The following is a 21545-nucleotide window of genomic DNA, read 5'->3' as shown; positions in this document are numbered from 1 at the left end:
TGAGTGTCATCGAGAACCAGGTCTGAATAACTGAGCATCAATAAGCAGCATAGATGAATGACTCATTGAGAACCAGGTGTGAATGACTGATCATCAAATAGCACCACAGCTGAATGACTGAGTGTCATTGAGAACCAGGTGTGAGTGACTGATCATAAATAAGCATCATAGATGAATGACTCATTGAAAACCAGGTGTGAATGACTGATCATCAATAAGCACCATAGCTGAATGACTGAATGTCATTGAGAACCAGGTGTGAATGGCTAATCATCAATAAGCACCAAAGCTAAATGACTGAGTGTCATTGAGAACCAGGTCTGAATAACTGAGCATCAATAAGCACCATATATGAATGACTCATTGAGAACCAGGTGTGAATGACTGATCATCAATAAGCACCATAGCTGAATGAGTGAGTGTCATTGAGAATCAGGTGTGAATGACTGATCATCAATAAGCACCATAGCTGAATGACTGAGTGTCGTTGAGAACCAGGTGTGAATGATTGATCATCAATAAGCACCATAGCTGAATGACAATGTCATTGAGAACAAAGGTATGAATGACTGATCATCAATAAGCACCATAGCTGAATGACTGAATGTCTTCAGAACCAGGTGTCAGTGACTGATCATCAATAAGCACCATAGATGAATGACTCATTGAAAACCAGGTGTGAATGACTGATCATCAATAAGCACCATAGCTGAATGACGGAGTGTCGTTGAGAACCAAGTGTGAATGACTGATCATCAATAAGCATCATAGCTGAATGACTGAATGTCATTGAGAACCAGGTGTGAGTGACTGATCATCAATAAGCACCATAGCTGAATGACTGAGTGTCACTGAGAACCAGGTCTGAATAACTGAGCATCAATAAGGACCATAGATGAATGACTCATTGAGAACCAGGTGTGAATGACTGATCATCCATAAGCACCATAGCTGAATGAGTGAGTGTCATTGAGAACCAGGTGTAAATGACTGATCATCAATAAGCATCATAGCTGAATGACTGATCAATAATAAGCACCATAGCTGAATGATTGAGTGTCGTTGAGAACCAGGTGTGAGTGACTGATCATCAATGAGCACCATAGTTGAATGAGTGAGTGTCATCGAGAACCAGGTCTGAATAACTGAGCATCAATAAGCAGCATAGATGAATGACTCATTGAGAACCAGGTGTGAATGACTGATCATCAAATAGCACCACAGCTGAATGACTGAGTGTCATTGAGAACCAGGTGTGAGTGACTGATCATAAATAAGCATCATAGATGAATGACTCATTGAAAACCAGGTGTGAATGACTGATCATCAATAAGCACCATAGCTGAATGACTGAATGTCATTGAGAACCAGGTGTGAATGGCTAATCATCAATAAGCACCAAAGCTAAATGACTGAGTGTCATTGAGAACCAGGTCTGAATAACTGAGCATCAATAAGCACCATATATGAATGACTCATTGAGAACCAGGTGTGAATGACTGATCATCAATAAGCACCATAGCTGAATGAGTGAGTGTCATTGAGAATCAGGTGTAAATGACTGATCATCAATAAGCACCATAGCTGAATGACTGAGTGTCGTTGAGAACCAGGTGTGAATGATTGATCATCAATAAGCACCATAGCTGAATGACTAAGTGTCATTGAGAACCAGGTGTGAATGACTGATCATCAATAAGCACCACAGCTGAATGACTGAGTGTCATTGAGAACCAGGTGTGAGTGACTGATCATCAATAAGCACCATAGATGAATGACTCATTGAAAACCAGGTGTGAATGACTGATCATCAATAAGCACCATAGCTGAATGACTGAGTGTCGTTGAGAACCAGGTGTGAATGACTGATCATCAATAAGCACCATAGCTGAATGACTGAGTGTCGTTGAGAACCAGGTGTGAATGATTGATCATCAATAAGCACCATAGCTGAATGACTGAATGTCATTGAGAACAAAGGTTTGAATGACTGATCATCAATAAGCACCATAGCTGAATGACTGAATGTCATTGAGAACCAGGTGTGAGTGACTGGTCATCAATAAGCACCATAGATGAATGACTCATTGAAAACCAGGTGTGAATGACTGACCATCAATAAGCACCATAGCTGAATGACTGAGTGTCGTTGAGAACCAGGTGTGAATGACTGATCATCAATAAGCACCATAGCTGAATGACTGAATGTCATTGAGAACCAGGTGTGAGTGACTGATCATCAATAAGCACCATAGCTGAATGACTGAGTGTCATTGAGAACCAGGGGTGAGTGACTGATCATCAATTAGCACCATAGCTGAATGATTGAGTGTCGTTGAGAACCAGGTGTGAGTGACTGATCATCAATGAGCACCATAGTTGAATGAGTGAGTGTCATTGAGAACCAGGTCTGAATAACTGAGCATCAATAAGCAGCATAGATGAATGACTCATTGAGAACCAGGTGTGAGTGACTGATCATCAATAAGAACCATAGCTGAATGACTGAGTGTCATTGAGAACCAGGTTCGAATGACTGATCATCAATAAGCACCATAGCTGAATGACTGAGTGTCATTGAGAACCAGGTGTGAATGACTGATCATCAATAAGCACCATAGATGAATGACTGAGTGTGATTGTGAACCAGGTGTGAGTGACTGATCATCAATAAGCACCATAGACAATTGAATGAGTGTCATTGAGAACCAGGCCTAAATGACTGATGATCAATAAGCACCATAGATGAACCACTTAGTGTCATAGAGAACCAGGTTTGAGTGACTAACAATTAGTGAGCGCTAGGTCAGAATCACTGACTGTCAGATGAGAACCAGGCTTGAAGGACTGACTTTGAGAGAATGCCAGGTCTGAATGACTGGCCGCCCGCAAGTGCCAGGTCTGAATGACAGAGACTGATCGTCAGAGAGAACTAAGTTTGAACGAATGACGGTCAGAGAGTACCAGGTCTGGAAAAAAGTTAAAAAAAAATAACAAAACGGCTAATGCTGCCAGAGCTGTCTGTGGCAGCTGGGCTCCCCTGACGTATTACTGGCTCCTCTCCAGCTCTACCGGCCTGTGGGTAAATAGCTGATATCTGTGCATTGCAGTTACTCCAATGGCCCCTGGCTGGATTTGAAATATTGAGTAGTAGTAGAAAATGCTTTATTATATTAATCATTTGATTACAATAAAAGAGAAAATGCAAACGTTGAGTTAAATTAAATTCCATGGTTAAACATCACATAAAAGAACATACATAATTCATAATACCATATATATATATATATATATATATATATATATATATATATATCCATATATTAAAAAAATCTAAGCAGTTAATGCTTTATAGGCATGTTCAATATTGAAGGTGTCGCGATAGCAGCGCTACAAAACGTATTTTGAAACAGAGGCGCGGCCCAGAGCTGCTCAGACTTCCAGCAGCATGGAAGAAACTGAGCAAGGAACCCCTGGGGGAAGAGGAGGCGGGGGCTACTGTAGGACAAGGGGTCCCCGGCAGGCCCCAGACTGGTGATAACTCAGGGCCGAGGAGAGCAGCGAGTTACGAAGCCCCACCCCCGTGCGTGGGAAAGGGCTGCTTTCCAGTCCGCCAGTCCCCACCCTCCAACTGGACGCGCATTCTGGTATTTAAATCACTGGAGAATAACTCACTCAACACACAACATCATATGCCCAGCTCACGCTTACCCGCAGGAGCTATGCGTCCAGCGCTACACATAGCGGTCACGGTCACCCTGCCTTCTACTGCAAACTGAAGGAATGCACGGATCCAAGTGGGATTGTAGCGTCTCGGCACAATATACACACAACACACTACTCCTAATGCAAGCTAATGAATTGAGTGGACACATGTGTACACAGTAGTAGCATGCTAACTAACCACTCCTGCAAGCTGTGGCCTGCATGCATGCCGGCTGTGTAGCGTCTTAGCACTATATAGCAGGAGCAGACCACTACTGCACGCTGCTAACCAGCATGCGTCATGCGAACAGGCGTTGCAGCATATTGGCGCTTTGTAAAAGTGACAACGGCACCCTCTATTGCAAGAAGAGCCCCCTGACGCCCCCACAGTTCCTCTGCGAGGGAAGAACTATACATAACTGGTTGACAGGGTGTGACGGGGCATAGGCCCTGCAAGATCTGCATTAACTACCCTGTAAAGGGGTCTCCATCGTCCGGTGTATTTTGATGGTCAAAAAGTGGGTTTTTATAAACATTAGTAATCTCTACGGGCCAGAGTGCAGTAACTGACCAATCAAAAGACAGCTAGCTTGCTTCCGATAGGCTGAACGAGAGCAGCAGAGATATGAACTACACCCTGGCATATCACCGTGAAAGTGGAGTTGTCCATTCTGTCTTTGAAGCGCTACAGTGGCACGTTCCCTGATCGTAGAGGCGTCCCCATGTTATGGGATGAAAACTTAGGCGCTATTCGAGTTGCACAAGCATCCAACACAGTGTAATGTCATCCTTCCCTCATATTGAGGATATGTCAGTGTATAAATACCTAGGAGTAACAAGCATTAGAAATGCAATAGGTCTCGCAGCATTAGAGTTAGTGCTTTTAGAATTGTTTATAGGTTTTTTGTTGTAAATCTTTTGCATTTTATTTTTTTGTAGGCAATGCAAAAGAATTACAAATCAAAAAAGCAATAAGCAAATGTAAAAGCTTTAACTAAAAATCCTGCGAGACCTATTGCACTGTGTGAGGGTGAGTGAGGGTGAGTGAGGGTGAGTGAGGGTGAGTGAGGGTGAGTGAGGGTGAGTGAAATGGAGTTAAACAAGCCCAACGTTTAAAAAAATCACGAAATCAAACCGGATACCCTTAGCCTTGTAAGCATGTAGGATTTTACAACTATGAAAAATACACAATTAAACCCTCCATACAAAGCTTGATGTTGAATTAAACAAACAGTGCCAACTCTGAAACGCTAGGAAATGCAGCTACATGTGCACAGCGGGCTTGTGTGAAACTTATTCCCCGAGTTCGTTGGATCGACGAGGTTCCGGCTCACAGAGAACTCTTGTCTTCTGACTGAAAATGTTAAAGAAAAAAATGGCCAAGTTTGGCACTGGCCCAGAATCAAAGTTGGTAGGAGGCGGGGTGTACTCCTTCGAGAGCTGGAGTAGATGGAGAGGAGGGGCGTCTAGGCGCTCCCTGTACCTCCGTGGCCTGGGGTAGAGGAGGAGCGGGGACATGTAGGCGGGCCCTGTACCTCCCAGAGCTGGTGCAGAATGGAGTCAGTCGCAGCTGAGTGCACACCTCACCGGGCCTGTAGAGAGGGAGGGGACAGGCAGTCGAGGAAGGGGGACTGCCTGCGCCTCACTGGGCAGGAGAAGAGTCCGCATGCAGGCAGTGCGGTGGAGAGGTAGAGCTGGCCTGGCATGGTTCCAAAATGGCTCCATACCATGTGTGGCAATTTCAATCGGTCTTGGATTTGTTCCAGCAGCGCTTTGCGTTCTGTTTCTGAGGCGCCGTTTACCATATTAAAAGAAAATCTCCCACTTCAAGTTGCAATGTTAAGTTGCATAAAAAGCCAATGCTGGTTAAAGGTGTAAGGCGTGGCATCGAGGCACTTGTCAGCTATGCGGGGCATTGGAGGCCCGGTGTGCAGTACAGAGGTCTGATGGAGAGAGAGAGAAGCCGAGACAGAGTATGCACCTAGGGCTGTTGGCGAGGGGCCCGAGAGTACGTAGCACGGACCCTGCAGCTCGCATGCATTGACTGAGGTGGGCCAAGTACCAGATGGAGGCGCAGCCATGGCGGGGCGCCACCTCGCAGGGCTGGGCGTGAAGGGTAGGGGGCTGGAGAGAGGTGGGGCACGGAGGCATGCTACGGAGCCAGGGTCTTAAGTCAGGGTGGGGTCTCCTCTCCCACTCAGACTGTGGTGAGAGACATTCTTTTCCAATGAGAAGAAAAATAAACATTGAGAGGTTGAGTGAAAAGGAGGGAGGGCCCCGGTTTAGAAGGGAAGGGAGTGTACACCGTGTGCTCATTCCTCAGCTTAGAAACTCCGAATTCAAGCGAAGAATACATTACAATTACCTACAAACCACGAGTTTGCATTACAAAGCACAAACACCGACACACGCAACCACGGGGTTTATAGATGCCGCCGCTGAGGAGGGGTGAGGCAGGCGAAACTCGTTGACTGGGCTGATGTGTGTTTGCATCTACAAAAGACTTGAAATATATCAGTTCAGGGGACTTAGTCAGGCAGGCATGGGAGGGGAGGCAGGCAGGCATGGGAGGGGAGGAGGAGGGGGGAGGAGAGCGAAAGGATCGGAGACACGGCGGGTAAAATAAACAAAGCAAAAAAAAAAGCCGGAGGGAAGAGAGGGGAGGGGGGAGGAGAAATGCGACACGGCGGGAAGGGGAGGGGGCGGAACGGGGGCGGAGAGGGGAGAGAGAGAGTAGGCAAGGGTAAACAAACACGGACGTGCACGCGCCCGTGACTTTTAAGGTCAATGCGCATGCGCATAAGCTTAATGCGCATGCGCATTGACCTTAAAAGTCACGGGCACTGCAAGGAATCGCCACGATTCCTTGCAGTTAGATAAAGTGTGGATGAGCCCCTATAGTCTCGCTTGCTCGATGCGCATGCGCATCGACAGGCGAGACCTAAAAATTGATAAAGGCGTCTCTTCACTGTACAGAGAAGTAGTGTTAGAGGCAAAGGTCTTTCCTAAGCAATCTCTCTGAAAACACTGAACAGTAACTAACTGGTCCGTCGCTCCTGCCTCAGGCTCCAGTGATACGAGCCAAACTTCTGCCACAATTGTTTATGGTAGTGAAGTACAGAGAGGAAGAGATGCGAACACTCTTGACAACACAGTCATAGCTGCCTACAGGATTATTCTTGGTCTGCCCAAACAAACTTCACCGGCACAAACCAGGCTAGAGTTTGGTGTTCAGAAACAGTTCTTGGCAAGACAGGGCGTGTACATAACTACCTGGGACAAAGTCCGGAAATCCCAAAAAGGAACTCTAAACAAATATCTATGGAAGGAGTTACAGCAACACTCAGCCTCACCAGCTGCTAAATACCTCAAAAGCAGTCTGGCAAATACCAGCCTAAATCAACTCTGGGATACAAACCTCTCAACGCTTAAAAAACTGGTAAGGAAACAATTAAACACCTTTCATGGGTCGGGGGCAAGGCATCCCTCTCGAAAAGGTCACATGGCGGGATGACCCTGAACACGTACTCCACACCAGCACCACAGATTTATCTTGACTTGGGCTATGCTAAAACTACTAAAATGAAGTTTTTGAAGTACAGATTGGGCTTGTTACCCTGTATTCAGCATTTTCCACATTGGCTGAAGGATAAGACCGGCTCCTCCTGCCGTCTATGCGGTTCAGCGCCAGAGGATCTGCTGCATCTGTTATGTTCTTGTAATGAACTATGGGAAGAACGACAGCGTTTGTGAAAACGCCATTTTAATCAGAGTGAGTAACGCTCACGTAGACAAGCAGTTCTTGCCTGCTTTGCACTTAATGACCCACAGCTGAACTGTAGCCTGGTGAAGTTCATGAGGGCGGTGGAAAAGAAATTGTCAGCACCAGATTCATAATTTATTATAGGATAGCATCCTAACACTACAGCATTTCTATTTATGGACGTTTAAAATTATACATTTTTAGAAATGATTTTAAAAAGATAAAAGATGCACACTATGATTTTTTTTTACATTGTACGCAGAATTGCTTTTAAACCTTGATGTTTTTGTATTGCAATGGTTTTTATTAACTATGCAAATAAACTTAGTTACTCATCCTTCCCTCACTACTCTGTTCTACTTTGTCTCCGACTCTCTTCTAATAATCCCTGCAGCGCTTTGAAGCGTTCTGATGGCGATGCGGTGCTACACAAGTTCACCACATGGGCAAGGACATGTGTATCACTGATGCTGTGAAAGCAGCGTGCTATTTAATTGAGATGTCATTCCAACGAATGGGCTACAGGGGCCGACGGGAGGGGGGGTAGCTGCACGCCTGCCAGTGGAGAAGTGTGGCTCAGGGGTTAGAGGCGGCAGACCCGGAAGCTGAGATCGGCCCTGGACCAGGGTTCAATTCCCCGCCTCGGCGGGTCTTGGGCTCAAAAATTCCACGGACTCGATAATTCTCGCTCCGGTGCCTTCTCGGCTCACGGGTTCACACTCTGCGACTCTGGGCAATAGCTTGCTTAATCTCCACAACGGGCCCCTCGCGGCGGGATGCCTGGCTTTCACCTTGTGGATACCCTGCCGGGGTTATCTCACAGGGGAATACCAGGACGGGTTCCCTAAGCAAGCGCTTAGATACCGACCTCGGTTGGTGATTTGCGCTATATAAATACATGTACATTTACATTTACATGTTCAACGTGACCTTTCCTTGGTGAAGAGTCTGGAAACTCAGGGTGTGGGCTCCAATGAAATCCTTATGGCACTTTTGAGTAACTGGGATGACTCTGTACGCTTTGGCAGCCCCCCAACCCCCTTCTGCTCTTAAAGGGCCAGGCACATGGCTGCCGCCCAATGCTCGGTACATGATGCAAGTGAGGAGGCAGGGCCCTATTTCTGATCTGAACTATGAGCGGGGTCATCACGAACACTTTTCTGGGCGTGTCCCGGCGCCTGGCCCGCTGGCCGGGTTTAGTGGAACATTTTTAGTGTGCGAAAAGGCACTGTAAAATTCTAGCTGTAGATGTGAATTCAGTGCTTAATTTGTCAAACATTAGTGCCAGGGCCCTTGTCAGGAGGCCGCTGCTGCAAATTGCACAACCCATTGCCCCTGCCAGCGCTGCCAAGGACAGTACCACATCTACTAGTAGTAACCTCATTCACCCCCCAGTGAGTCATTTCAAACTATTCCAGGCCCCCAAATCTATGAGAATGGCTTGGGGGCAGGTATAGGTCTTCTAATGTATATTGAATGAATACATAACGGTTAGTCTGTTCATCTCGAAATTCAGCAGACAGCGCCACCATGTGGAAGGCTGTCATAAGTACTAGGGTCGACAATTTAGTGCTGGTGCCAAGCACCGGGAGCCACTGGCTCAAATTAAGCACTGTGTACTCACAAAGTATTTTACTACAATCTTTGAGCAGGGATAGGAAAGGCGCAGACCATAGAGGGCAGAGTGAAGAGGCAGGAGGCCTATCACAGTCATCACATTGTATGTGTTTGCCATGGTAAGAGGGTGGAGCGGGTCGGTGCCTTCAAGGAGATATTCTAGGCCACCCACACCTTTGAGACTACCCACCCACTGGTGTGGTGCATTGGTGAACCCATCAAAACACGCCCAGCTTCAGCACCAGGGTCACTCACAAGCTCAAGGTCAAAGGCAGAATCACCAATCAAATGAAAAATGCGCCATGACGCCCTTTCGGACAAGCGAGTGCTTTACAAAAATACCTAACATAACATAACATTTACAGCTCACCGGGAAACTGGAGCCACCCCCAAAAGAACACATTCAGACCGTGAACAAAAATAGTCCCTCTCTCCAGACCCGCCTGTACCCCGTCCCCACAGTCCCTTCTTTCCCATAAAGCATAGAAGGCAGAGCACTTAAGGCAACCCCATGGGCCGTGTGAATATAGAATATTCCCATGAAATACAAGCCGTGCCTTTACAACAATAAAGAAAAGAATTCGACAGGGGTATGCAGTAAAAAAGCAACAGTAAATACAGAAAAAAGTTCATTTTTACAAACAAAGGAAGACTTATTATCTGTAAAAATGTCACCATTTTTCCCTGGTGTGAATACCAGAATAAGCAAGTAGAGCCATCCATCCTGATGGAACACCACTGGTACACTGTGTCCCCAGGCAACACCTTTAAACCAGCAGCATTATTTACAAAATGATTAAAACCAGCCGCATAATTCACAGAGCCTTTACCACCAGCCACATACTGTTCAAGACAATTACAGCCAGCCGCATAATTCACAGAGCCATTACCACCAGCCACATACTGTACAAGACGATTAAAGCCAGCCACATAATTCACAAAGCCATTACAACCAGCACCCCCATGTTCCTTGCAGACAGGCTCACCTTCCCGGGCGGCTCTCGGCACACCAGCAGCCAGGGACCACAGACTGAACTTGCTCCGGAACGGTCGCTCCCTCCCTCCCTCCCTCCCTCGCTGGTCTCACGCACTGTGGACGCCGCAGATCGAATTTGGGTGACTAGCGCTGTACTTTGTGGTGACGCTGTATTAAGATTGTGCTCTGTGATTTGCGCTGTGCCTGTAGCCCTTAAGCGCCCGTTTTAACTAGCGCTGTGCTTGTGTGCTTAAGCGCCCGTTTTTAACTAACGCTGTGCTTGTGTGCTTAGACGCCCGATTTTTATTATTAGCGCTGTACCTTGCTGACGCTGTGTTTGCTACACGACCTGCTGGTCCATTTGCTGCCCCTGCCTCACTTTCACTATCACCCTCCATTTTGCTTGTTGTAGTTTCCTGGACCGCCCCTCCTCCCCGCTACCGCCTCCCAGCTGCTGCCCCTCTCACGCTCCGCCCCCTCCAACATCCATTTATGGATAATGCCTCCACGCGCAGCGTCCACGCGCTTCGGACACGCCGAAGGTGCGCCAAAGGTAAGCCCGTCTACGCCCGTCCGCGCCTGGACCGCGCCCAGCGCCAGACCCCCTGCCCCTCACGCTGCCCAGCCCCCCCGCGTTACCTATGACGCTGCCACCCTCCTAGCCCTTAACCCCGGCCGCTCCCCCAACTGCGTCCAAGCCGCTCCCATGGACCGTTCTCCTGCCTATCCTGCAAATTCAGCGGCACCGACAACATCTCCGCTGCGACCACAACACAAATTCCCGACCCCAACCACCTAGAATGCATCCTTCTCAACACCCGCTCGGTCCACAGGCACGCCATTGACCTTTGGAACCTACTAGACACCATCTCTCCTGACGTCGCCTTCCTAACGGAAACATGGATGAACGCTTCCTCCGCCCCTGACATCGCCATCGCTATCCCTGAAGAATATAAGATCACTCGCAAGGACCGCACCGACCATACAGGAGGAGGAATCGCTATCGTCCATAAGAAATCCATCCGCATCTCTACCAGCTCCGACGCCAACCTCGATAACTCCGAACACCTTCACTTCCAGATCCACATCGACCCCACGACCACACTCAGAGGCACCCTCCTCTACAGACCACCAGGACCACGCGCAAAATTCAGTGAAGACATCACGGACTTCATCACCCCACACGCACTCCCCTCCAAAGACTACATCCTTCTGGGAGACCTCAACTTCCACCTTGAAAAGAACAACGACCGCAACACCGCCACCCTCTTAGACAACCTCGCCAACCTCGGACTTAAACAACTGGTCTCTTCCCCCACACACATCGCAGGTCACACTCTCGACCCCATCTTCACCTCCAGCAACCATGTCTCCTTCAGCCACACCACAGATCTCCTCTGGACCGACCACAGCTGCGTTCACTTCACCTACAACAAGTCGAAACCCATCATCCACCTCCAACCAACTCTACAAAGAAACTGGAACAAAATCACCACAGAGCAGATCTCCACATCACTCCTTCAAACCTCCCCAGCCCTCTCTTCTAATGCCAACGAAGCCGCCTCCAACCTCACCCTTTGGTTATCCAACACCGCCGACACCTTAGCACCACTGAAAAAACGTCAACACAAACTTGGCATCAAGAAGGCCTCTTGGTTCAACGACGACCTCAAGAAATCCAAGAAACTGTGCCGCTCCCTTGAAAAGGCCTGGAAAAAAGACCCATCCTCCAGCAACAAGGACGCCTTCAAAAGCGCCATCCGTACTCACCACCAACTGATCCGAAAAGCCAAGAAAACAGCATTCAAAGATCGACTTGACAACAACGCCCACAACAGCAAGGAACTTTTCAACATCGTCAAGGAATTTTCCAACCCCTCGGCCAACTCCAACGACATCACCCCCTCTCAAGCCCTCTGCGACTCCCTAGCCTCATTCTTCCACAACAAGATTGCAGACATCCACAACAGCTTCGACAACCAACCCGGAAGCCAACCCACCCCACCATCAACTGACCATCTTCCCCCCGTTAACACCCTTAACGCCTGGAACCCAATCTCCACTGAGGACACCATCCGCCTGATGAACTCCATCCACTCAGGATCCCCCACAGACCCTTGCCCCCACCACATCTTCAACAAAGCAGACTCCGTCATAGCTCCGCACCTCCGAGACGTCATCAACTGCTCCTTCAATTCCGCTACCTTCCCAGAAGATTGGAAACACGCTGAACTCACCGCCCTTCTGAAAAAACCAACAGCAGACCCCACCGAACACAAAAACTACCGCCCCATCTCGCTTCTTCCATTCCCGGCCAAAGTCATCGAGAAAGCTGTCAACAACCAGCTCGCCGCCTTCCTCGAAGACAACAAATCACTCGACCCCTCACAATCTGGCTTCCGAGCCAAACACAGCACTGAGACCGCCCTCATCGCAGCTACAGACGACATTCGAACTCTACTGGACAATGGAGACACAGTCGCCCTCATCCTCCTCGACCTCTCTGCAGCCTTCGACACAGTCTGCCACAGCACCCTTTTACAACGCCTCAGAAACATCGGAATCCAAGGTAAGGCACTGGAATGGATCACCTCGTTCCTCACCGGAAGAACCCAGAGAGTCCGCCTCCCACCATTCAAGTCCGAGGCCTCCGAAATCACCTGCGGCGTACCACAAGGATCCTCACTCAGTCCCACCCTCTTCAACGTATACATGAGCCCCCTCGCGGCCATCGCCCGCCAACACAACCTCAACATCATCTCTTACGCGGATGACACTCAACTGATCCTATCTCTCACCAAGGACCCCAGCACCGCTAAAACTAACCTACACGAAGGAATGAAAGAAGTCGCCGAATGGATGAAACAAAGCCGTCTGAAACTGAACTCAGACAAAACAGAAGTCCTCATCTTAGGTAAATCCCCCTCTGCATGGGACGACTCCTGGTGGCCGGAAGCCCTCGGAAATGCACCCATCCCGACAGACCACGCACGAAACCTGGGCGTCATCCTGGACTCTTCACTCTCAATGAACAGACAAGTCAACGCCGTATCCTCTTCCTGCTTTAACATTCTTCGCATGCTCAGAAAAACATTTCGCTGGATCCCCCCCGAAACAAGGAAAACAGTCACCCACGCTCTAGTCACGAGCCGACTGGACTACGGAAACACCCTCTACGCAGGTACCACCGCGAAACTCCAGAAGAAACTTCAACGAATCCAAAACGCCTCAGCCAGGCTCATATTAGACATCCCACGCAACGAACACATCTCCGATCACCTTAAAGACCTCCACTGGCTACCCGTCAATAAGAGGATCACTTTCCGACTGCTTACCCACGCACACAAATCACTCTACGACATCGGACCAGATTGCCTCAACTCTCGACTGTCCTTCTACACCCCCTCCCGCCATCTCCGCTCTTCCAGCCAAGCCTTCGCCACTGTACCTCGCATCAACAAGACCACCATGGGAGGCAGATCCTTCTCATACCTGGCTGCCAAAACATGGAACTCACTCCCCGCTCACCTTCGCCTCACCCAGAATCACCTAGCGTTCAGAAAGCAGCTTAAAACGTGGATATTTGACAAATAATCCACCTCCCCTTCCTAAGCGCCTTGAAACCCTCTGGGTATGTAGTGCGCTATATAAATGTTCTGACTTGACTTGACTTGACTAAAAAAGAAAGAAACAACAAGACGACAGGCCCTGTCCATCTATGCACCCAAGAACAACTACCCTGTATCCATCAGCACCGCCCCTACCCGAGGCACAACTAGAGTCAAATTTCAGGGCGGGATACTAAAAATTTCAGGGGGGTCTGATTCTTCCAGCAATATGCAGAGTGGAGATGCAGAGGCTGTAAGAAGGGGTGAAAACACAACAAAGCCTGGTTAGCAAGTAAATAGTCTTTTAAAGACCAGTGAAGTACTCCGGTGCGGCTGTGTGTGTGCCCGGGAAGCTGTCTGAGCCCGAGCGGAAGCCCTTTGAGCCCAATGGGTGTTGCGCGCTGGGGCCCAACGCTGCTCCAATGTAGGGAAGAGTTGAAGGCGCCCCCCCCCTTCAAAGAACACTACATCACAATACATTACCCGTCCACCGCCCGGCTTCCTCTCCTGTTACTCGTCACAGTGATGCCTGTCGTTGACCCTGTACAGTGCTTTTGATTAGGTTCACGCTACCTGTCACATGAGGGAGGCAGTGCTTAATTTGTATCCAAATAAGTGTCAGGGTCCTAATCAGGAGGCCACTGCAGCTCACGCCACCCATAGCCCCCGCCAGCGCTGCTAATGACAGTACAAACACAACTACCAACCACCACACTCCAACAAGCGCCACAATTCACACTACTTCAGGCCCTGGAAGCTATAAAGATGGCTTGGGCAGCAGATAGTAGTCACTGTTAATGTGTATTGAATTAATAAACAATGGGTGAAGTTCTGATCTCTAAATAATACAAAGAGCGCCACCGTGGGGCAGAGTGTAATGGTGCTGGTATTGAGAATTAAGTGGTGAGCACTGGAAACCACCGGCTCAAATCAAGCCCTGGAGTGAGGCTTGTAGTTTTTACTTTACATGACTGACAAGAAAACAGCAGCAGCCGATTGGCCATCACCAAACAGTCCTACAGAGGGAACTGCGCAGATTTCAAAACACAAGAACTCACGTAAACTCTCACTTCTTTACTCACCAATGTTTAGCAACAACAAGTGGAAGAAGGCTCAACTCTGGTCTCCAACTATGACATCTAAATACTTCCCACGTAGGCCACATGACAGCCACGCCCTCTCCCACCACGTACACTGACAGACTAGTGTGCTACTCATTCGTAAATGCACTTCAGCACTGCGTCAGTGTGATACGCGCTGTGTAAATGCATTGCCAATGCAACAAGCTCTTTGTCGGCATCTAGCCACGATCTCAAGTTGCTGTGAGTACCCCTTGCGTCACTGCCAGGGGTGCCCACTCTCACTGCGTACATGCCACTACAGCCTACTGGCTTGTTCTGGGTCCCTTGACCTGCTTGGTTTTCCTCTCTCTGTGAGGACATGATTGGTGTCAGCCTCTGCATCTGCACGATAGTGCTTAGAAAGGAACTTGTAGCTGTTTATCAGGAGCTTTATCACTCCATAGCATGAGTGCTGCCCTCCTCTCCTCTGACACCTTCGATTGGTACGCTTCTCTCGCTCTCTGCGCCATCTAGCAGGTGATTTCACTGGGATGACGGGCACCACTTGGTCCTATAACGACAGCTGAGCACCTTGAAGCTTCATTAATGCCCTGTGCTCCCAGTGCTGGAGCCAATATTGCTGGCCCTGGACTGTGTTTGATGTCAGATTAATGGTTGAAGGGCGAAGGTTTGAGTCCTGAATTAGGTGACTTCAGATTGTCACTGGTGCCAAAACCGTATAGTGGCAGGATTTTGCCCGTCACCTGTTGAGGGCATTAGTACTGGCACAATAAGTTTTGGGGCAATGGTGCCTGGCATAAGGTGTATTGTCGAATGATTAAACACACACGGATTTGAGGCATCGCTAAGGGCTCTTTGGGGCACCGCTGCAGGTTTTTGGGGCATTGCTGCTGGCACTTGGACACCCTGTAGCACCCCTGACTTGGGGCGTTGCCACTGGCAATGATACTTGAGACATTATAACTGAACTGTCACTCGGGTCGTTGCAACTGCACTGGAACTTAGAACATTTCGACCGCACCTGCACTTGGGGCATTGCTGGTGGCATTAGGGGGTTGTGATTGGCGCCAATCCTTGTGGTATACAACTGCACTGGTACTTGGGGCATTGCCACTGACTGGCACCTGCCCTTGGGGCACTGGCACTTGGGGTATTGTAAATGTAAATTTAAATGTGTATGTCTTGTAAAGCGCACTGCTACCCGGAGGCGTCCTGGCGCTGTAGACCGCTGGGAAACGAGTCCTGGCTTTCACTGTGAGATGCTCCCTCGTGGGTATCTCCAAGGTGAAACCAGGCATCCCCGGCGTATGTGGGGGGCCGTTGTGGAGATGAGGCAAGCTATTGCCCAGAGATGCCGAGTGTGATCCCTGGTTAGAGTAGGCACCGAGGCGAGAATTATCGAGTCCGCTGACCCCTGGTTCACGACCCTGCCGCGTCGGGAATTGAACCCTGGCCCCGGCCCATTCTCTGCTTCCGGGTCTGCCGCCTCTAACCAGTGAGCCACACCACTCCACTATTGCCAATGTCACCTGCCCTTGGGGCACTTGCACTTGGGGCATTGCTACTGGCACAGCCCCTTGGCACATGAGTCTCTGCTGCTAGCACAATAACTTCAATGGCTCATTTGATTTTTATTGGCCGCACAGTTATAGATGAAATATGTGCCCTCAAGGGGGTCCGGATTACTCGTAACAAACTCTGTGCATGCTGAATGAGACCCTGACGGTGGCAGGGACACCTGTCCAGGCTCTGCTGGGACATGGGCACCAGGCCTACACATGGTCAGGGACACCTCATCCTGCCCGGACTCTCCTCCAGCAGCACTGGGCACCATTGGCAGACGCTGCCCCTTACAAACATCACCTAATGATAACGGTAAGAAGTCTGCTGGGTTCAGGCTCCGTGACGGAGGTCTTTTACAACTTCAAATGGCATGTGAGCTCAAAGGGCTGGAGATCACGTGCTCCTAGGTACATGCACCCCGCGGATTGCACAGAGTGACCTTCTACCCCACATTACGTTTGGCAAAGCCGTTTCTCACACTCCAGCTCTCTGGTGCATTCATGATTCACAGACATGAACCCATAGGGTGGGCCAGAGTGCCACCCCCTCAAGGGGCTGGGCTCAAAGTTACACACTTGTTCATCTTCTGGAATTTGATCAAGATGGAACCACGACTTGGGGAGTCGGGTGAGGGGTGCGGGTGATGAAAGCTGGAGCCACGACTCTCCTGCCTAAGCTCCTCTACTTGTTTCAAGCCTTCCCTTTTGAGCTGGAGGGTGTTTTTTTCCGAAAGGTGAAGACCATGATTCTACACTTTATTCGGCATGGAGGACGTGCAAGCTTCTCTTACTCTTTACTACGCCGCTCCCGCAAACAAGGAGGAGTTGGGCTTCCAGATATTCAACTACGCTATCAAGCTGCACAATTAAGAGTCTTAGTTGAGTGGTCGCAACAGGAATCTGAGAAGCATTGGTTGCACATGGACCGCGGTGTGGCGGGTAGGACGATCTGGGATTCGGTCTGGCGCCCTAGACAAGATAGGCCTGAAAACACATACATTGGCACGCCCACACGCACTACCCTCAAAGTATTTGACTCTGTCTCGGGCGACGATAGGTGGACTTCGTTCCCCTCCCCCTTCACAGCGATTCACTCCAGCCCTGCATTCCCCCGGCTCTACATGAGGGGCCCTCTGATGCTTGGCGGGAGGGAGGGTGCTTGGGGCTGACACACCTATTCCAGAACTTTGATCCTCTTACTTTAGACAATTGTAAACGTGACTATGACGTAGGACACACAGAAAGATATCGCTATACCCTATTGATGCACTGGGCCCGTGATCCTTCTGTACGAGATACTGCCACCCGATCCCTCACAAAGTTTGAAGCCTTTCTTACCAAGACCACCTTTATGAAGGAGGTGATTTCATTTCTATATGGTTTCCTGTTTAAAACTGTTCTGGCTCCGCGCCAGCGATGTATGTCTATGTGGGAAGATATGATACATTGTCCTACAGAGCTTAGTGAAGCACATTTGAAGACCATGATGAATTGGTACCCTACACCCGCCAAGTTACGACAAATCTTTCTCGCCATCCCTGACAGGTGTTGGAGGAGATCTGGGTTATTAGAAGACTTTCAACACATATGGTGGGACTGCCCGACCATCCGCCCCTTTTGGGAGGAGATTCTAGCACACATAAAAGCCAAACTGGGATATCCCATCCCCACTACCATGGCAGGCGTCCTTCTGGGACTACGCGACCCCTCCCTAGAACACCAGACCCGAGCAGATAAAACGATCATGTGGCTCAGTATTGGGGCAGCTAAAATGACTTTGGCGGCTGCCTGGAAGAGAAAGGAGGCCCCGGCCATTTCTCTCTGGCGCTCTTGCCTGTGGAAATTGCTGAGCCTCGAACGTATGTCCGACATCTACAGAAACAACTATAAGAATTTTGAAATTAAGTGGGGACCTCTGGTCACCTAGCTATCGCGAGGCCTTCCATCTGCTGTATATCCTGCCTCCGTAAGAGCTCTTCACCTCTGTCAATTCTGAATAGAGTTCTAATGTCATGTGATTTCTTCACTCTATGATTGCTGCTGCCACCACGGGGGGGTCTAAGGGGCAGTTATTTTGTCTTTTTTTAAAGATTTTATTACATCCGAGATACATTGTCATATGAATAATGCATCTTCCATGTCATATGCGTCAAGTTTGAGCCATGAAGAGATTGTTGTTGTAGAGGGAAGTTGCCAACCGGTGAAAACGCTCGCCCTCACCTTGAATCAGAAAGGACTTATTGCAGGCTCCATATTGTTACGAAACTGTATCCTCTATTCGGATCACTCTATAAGGGTGGAGCTCGATTGATGCGGGTACTGCACCCCTTATGGCTTTTATACTATTGCTGCAATACTGTGCTCCCCTGTGCGGGAAGCTACACTGCTACTATCTCAGATGTATGTTGCAAAACTTTAATTAAAATATCTTTGAAAAATCTGGAGCCACTAAATGACATCTCTCTCAACCCGCGAGATTTTCGGTTGCAGACGATATCCACGCTAATTCATTAATTTATTCATTGGCTCAGGTCATGAAGCGGTAACTGGCGGAATCCTGCTGGCTTCATCTCCTACATTCGTGGAGTACTTTACCTTGGCCCACCTGCTAGTTGAATCTCATACATAACCAGTGTGGTCTGGTTTACCTTGGCCCACTTGCTAGTTGAATCTCATACATAACCAGTGTGGTCTGGTTTACCTTGGCCCACTTGCTAGTTGAATCTCATACATAACCAGTGTGGCCTGGTTTACCTTGGCCCACTTGCTAGTTGAATCTCATACATAACCAGTGTGGTCTGGTTTACCTTGGCCCACTTGCTAGTTGAATCTCATACATAACCAGTGTGGCCTGGTTTACCTTGGCCCACTTGCTAGTTGAATCTCATACATAACCAGTGTGGTCTGGTTTACCTTGGCCCACTTGCTAGTTGAATCTCATACATAACCAGTGTGGTCTGGTTTACCTTGGCCCACTTGCTAGTTGAATCTCATACATAACCAGTGTGGTCTGGTTTACCTTGGCCCACCGGCTAGTTTAATCTCATTTGTTTCTGGTGAGACTAGCTTACCTGGTGTCTCTTGCACTGATTATTCCAAGAGATTGCCTTCTTTAGCAGATCGAGGTGCTGTTAGATGGACACCAGGCCGCACCACTAGGCATCCGCCAGAGCGCCGGATGGACACAAACGAGCCGACACCTGAAAAACAATACAAGGGATATTTGTTACATAATAACAATGGTTTATTAAATATAATTCACAGGCGTATTTTTTTTTTAAACGTAAACTATTTTGTAAACGTAATTGATGGTTTAATTTAATAATCTACTACCTGGATAGGGAGACACCCCAAATAACGAAGCTACTTACACCAGGATGATGATAGCTATTCAGAATACGTTTTTACTGATTCAAAAGAAAAGAAAACGTGCAACAACCTCCATTCCAATGGTGAATTGGTGCAGACAGTGAGGCACAGCGGAGGATGACAAACAGTTTCCAAGCTATGTGTAGATTCAGACAAGTGGTGAGGATGGAATAAAGAAAATAACAGCAGATTCCAAAATTCAGATTACTGGCAAAATGTGTCAGTTTCTTTAATCCACTTTGGGTTGTTGGTAGTGTTTCAACCCGTGTGGCTCACATATTGTTGGGTCATCATCAGGACATCTAATATGACGCTGTGCTAAATGAAAACTAATCAGAGTTGTCAGGCTGAATAAAAATAAAAAATAAAAATTAATTGGATCAGTAAGAAAGAATGCAATCCTCTAGAAAGTCAAACATTTAGAATTACCCTATGTAATTTCTCTTATGCTTAAACGAATAAGGTGTAAAATATACATATGAAGTTCTTACTAATCTGTCAAATATATGAACACCTGCCTATAAGCCGAGCTAGCTGGTTCAGAAAGCAATTTAATGTAATTAAAGGATTTTTCATCACCGTTTAGAACACTATTGAACAGTTCAAGACAAGTATGTGCATGGGGTGAATTATTTTCTGTTGTTCATGACTGTAGTCTAGTTGATTTAGCAATAGAATTTCACAAACCTACGTGCACATGGAGAGATCAAAGCAGGTAAAGAGGCGGACACTGGAAGAAGAAAGATACGGAAGAAAGTATGCAAATGTAAAGATGGAAGAATATAGGCAAATGGAGGAAGTTACAGACACAGAACAAATGGAAAAATATAAAAATGGTTAGATATTAGAAATGAAGGAAGTCTGGCGAGAGGAGGCAAAAGACATGGAATAACAACAATACAACTGAAAACAAGCGATCAAAGAAAGCAATGATATAGCTAGAAGCAAAACACATAGAACAATATGAAAAGGGGAAAGATATGGAGCTAATAAAAGATAAGGAAAACATGAAAGATATTGATAGGTGTGAACGGAAGTAAAGATATGAAACAAATTAAATACTTATTAAACATGTAGGATATTTAATGAAAGGAAAGGTATTAAACAAAGGTAAGATATGGAATGAAATGAAAGTAACGAATGAAGGAAATATATCGAACAAACAAATGATAGTGAAAGAATATTAGACATTGAGATGGGGGTTTAAAAAAAGATAGGAAAGAAATGAAACATATTTAATAGATGTTAAATAGTGAATGAAAAAGAGGCACAGAGGAAAGAAAATAAAAATATGGAAATATAAAAAAAATGAATAATATTTAAATGTACGAATGGAAGATAGATGATAGAAATATATATATATATATATTTAAAAAACTTCAGATGTAGGTAAAAAATCCCCTAAAGACAGCTATAGATTGAAGAAAACGTACAGAAAGATATGAAAGGCAGGAGCTGTTTTACAAGAAAAAACAAAAGGAAAGCATCAAGAACTAAAGAAGAAAAGAAAGCTATGTACGGAAAAAAACTAAAGCTAGTAAATGAATGACCTAAAACTTTGGAACGAATGAAGGAAAGAAATAAAAGTGAAAACAAATAGATTAATCGGAGAAAAGATATGGAACTTAAAAAAAGTTATAGAACAATGCAAAAATATAAAAAGAAGGAGATAATAGAAGCAAAAATATGGAACTCTGGAAGAAAGCAAAGGCCAAAAAAAAGACATGAAAAAAGAAAGCACAATAGAAAAAGACAGAAAGTTAGAGAGTTAAAACATATAGCATCTGAAAAAAAGAAGAAAGTGAAAGGGGAACCAGCCACAGCTGTTTCCCCTTAAAACACTGGCAACAAACCCAGAAGGGT

General features: G+C 47.3%; 1 protein-coding gene across 2 annotated transcripts in view; it reads right to left on the bottom strand.

The window, feature by feature from the left end:
- TSPAN18 (tetraspanin 18) overlaps positions 1–21545 on the bottom strand; it is a 345609-nt gene that overhangs the window by 108328 nt on the left and 215736 nt on the right. For both annotated transcript variants that reach the window (XM_086959612.1, XM_086959613.1), the window contains one exon: positions 19385–19513. The gene's annotated coding sequence lies outside the window, so the exon portion shown is untranslated. The remainder of the gene's footprint in view (positions 1–19384; positions 19514–21545) is intronic.

This window comes from Lissotriton vulgaris, chromosome 2_2 (assembly GCF_964263255.1).
Source record: "Lissotriton vulgaris chromosome 2_2, aLisVul1.2, whole genome shotgun sequence".
Classification (NCBI taxonomy): domain Eukaryota; kingdom Metazoa; phylum Chordata; class Amphibia; order Caudata; family Salamandridae; genus Lissotriton; species Lissotriton vulgaris.
The sequence above is the reverse complement of the archived record's forward strand: the minus strand, read 5'-3'. Positions and strand labels throughout refer to the sequence as shown.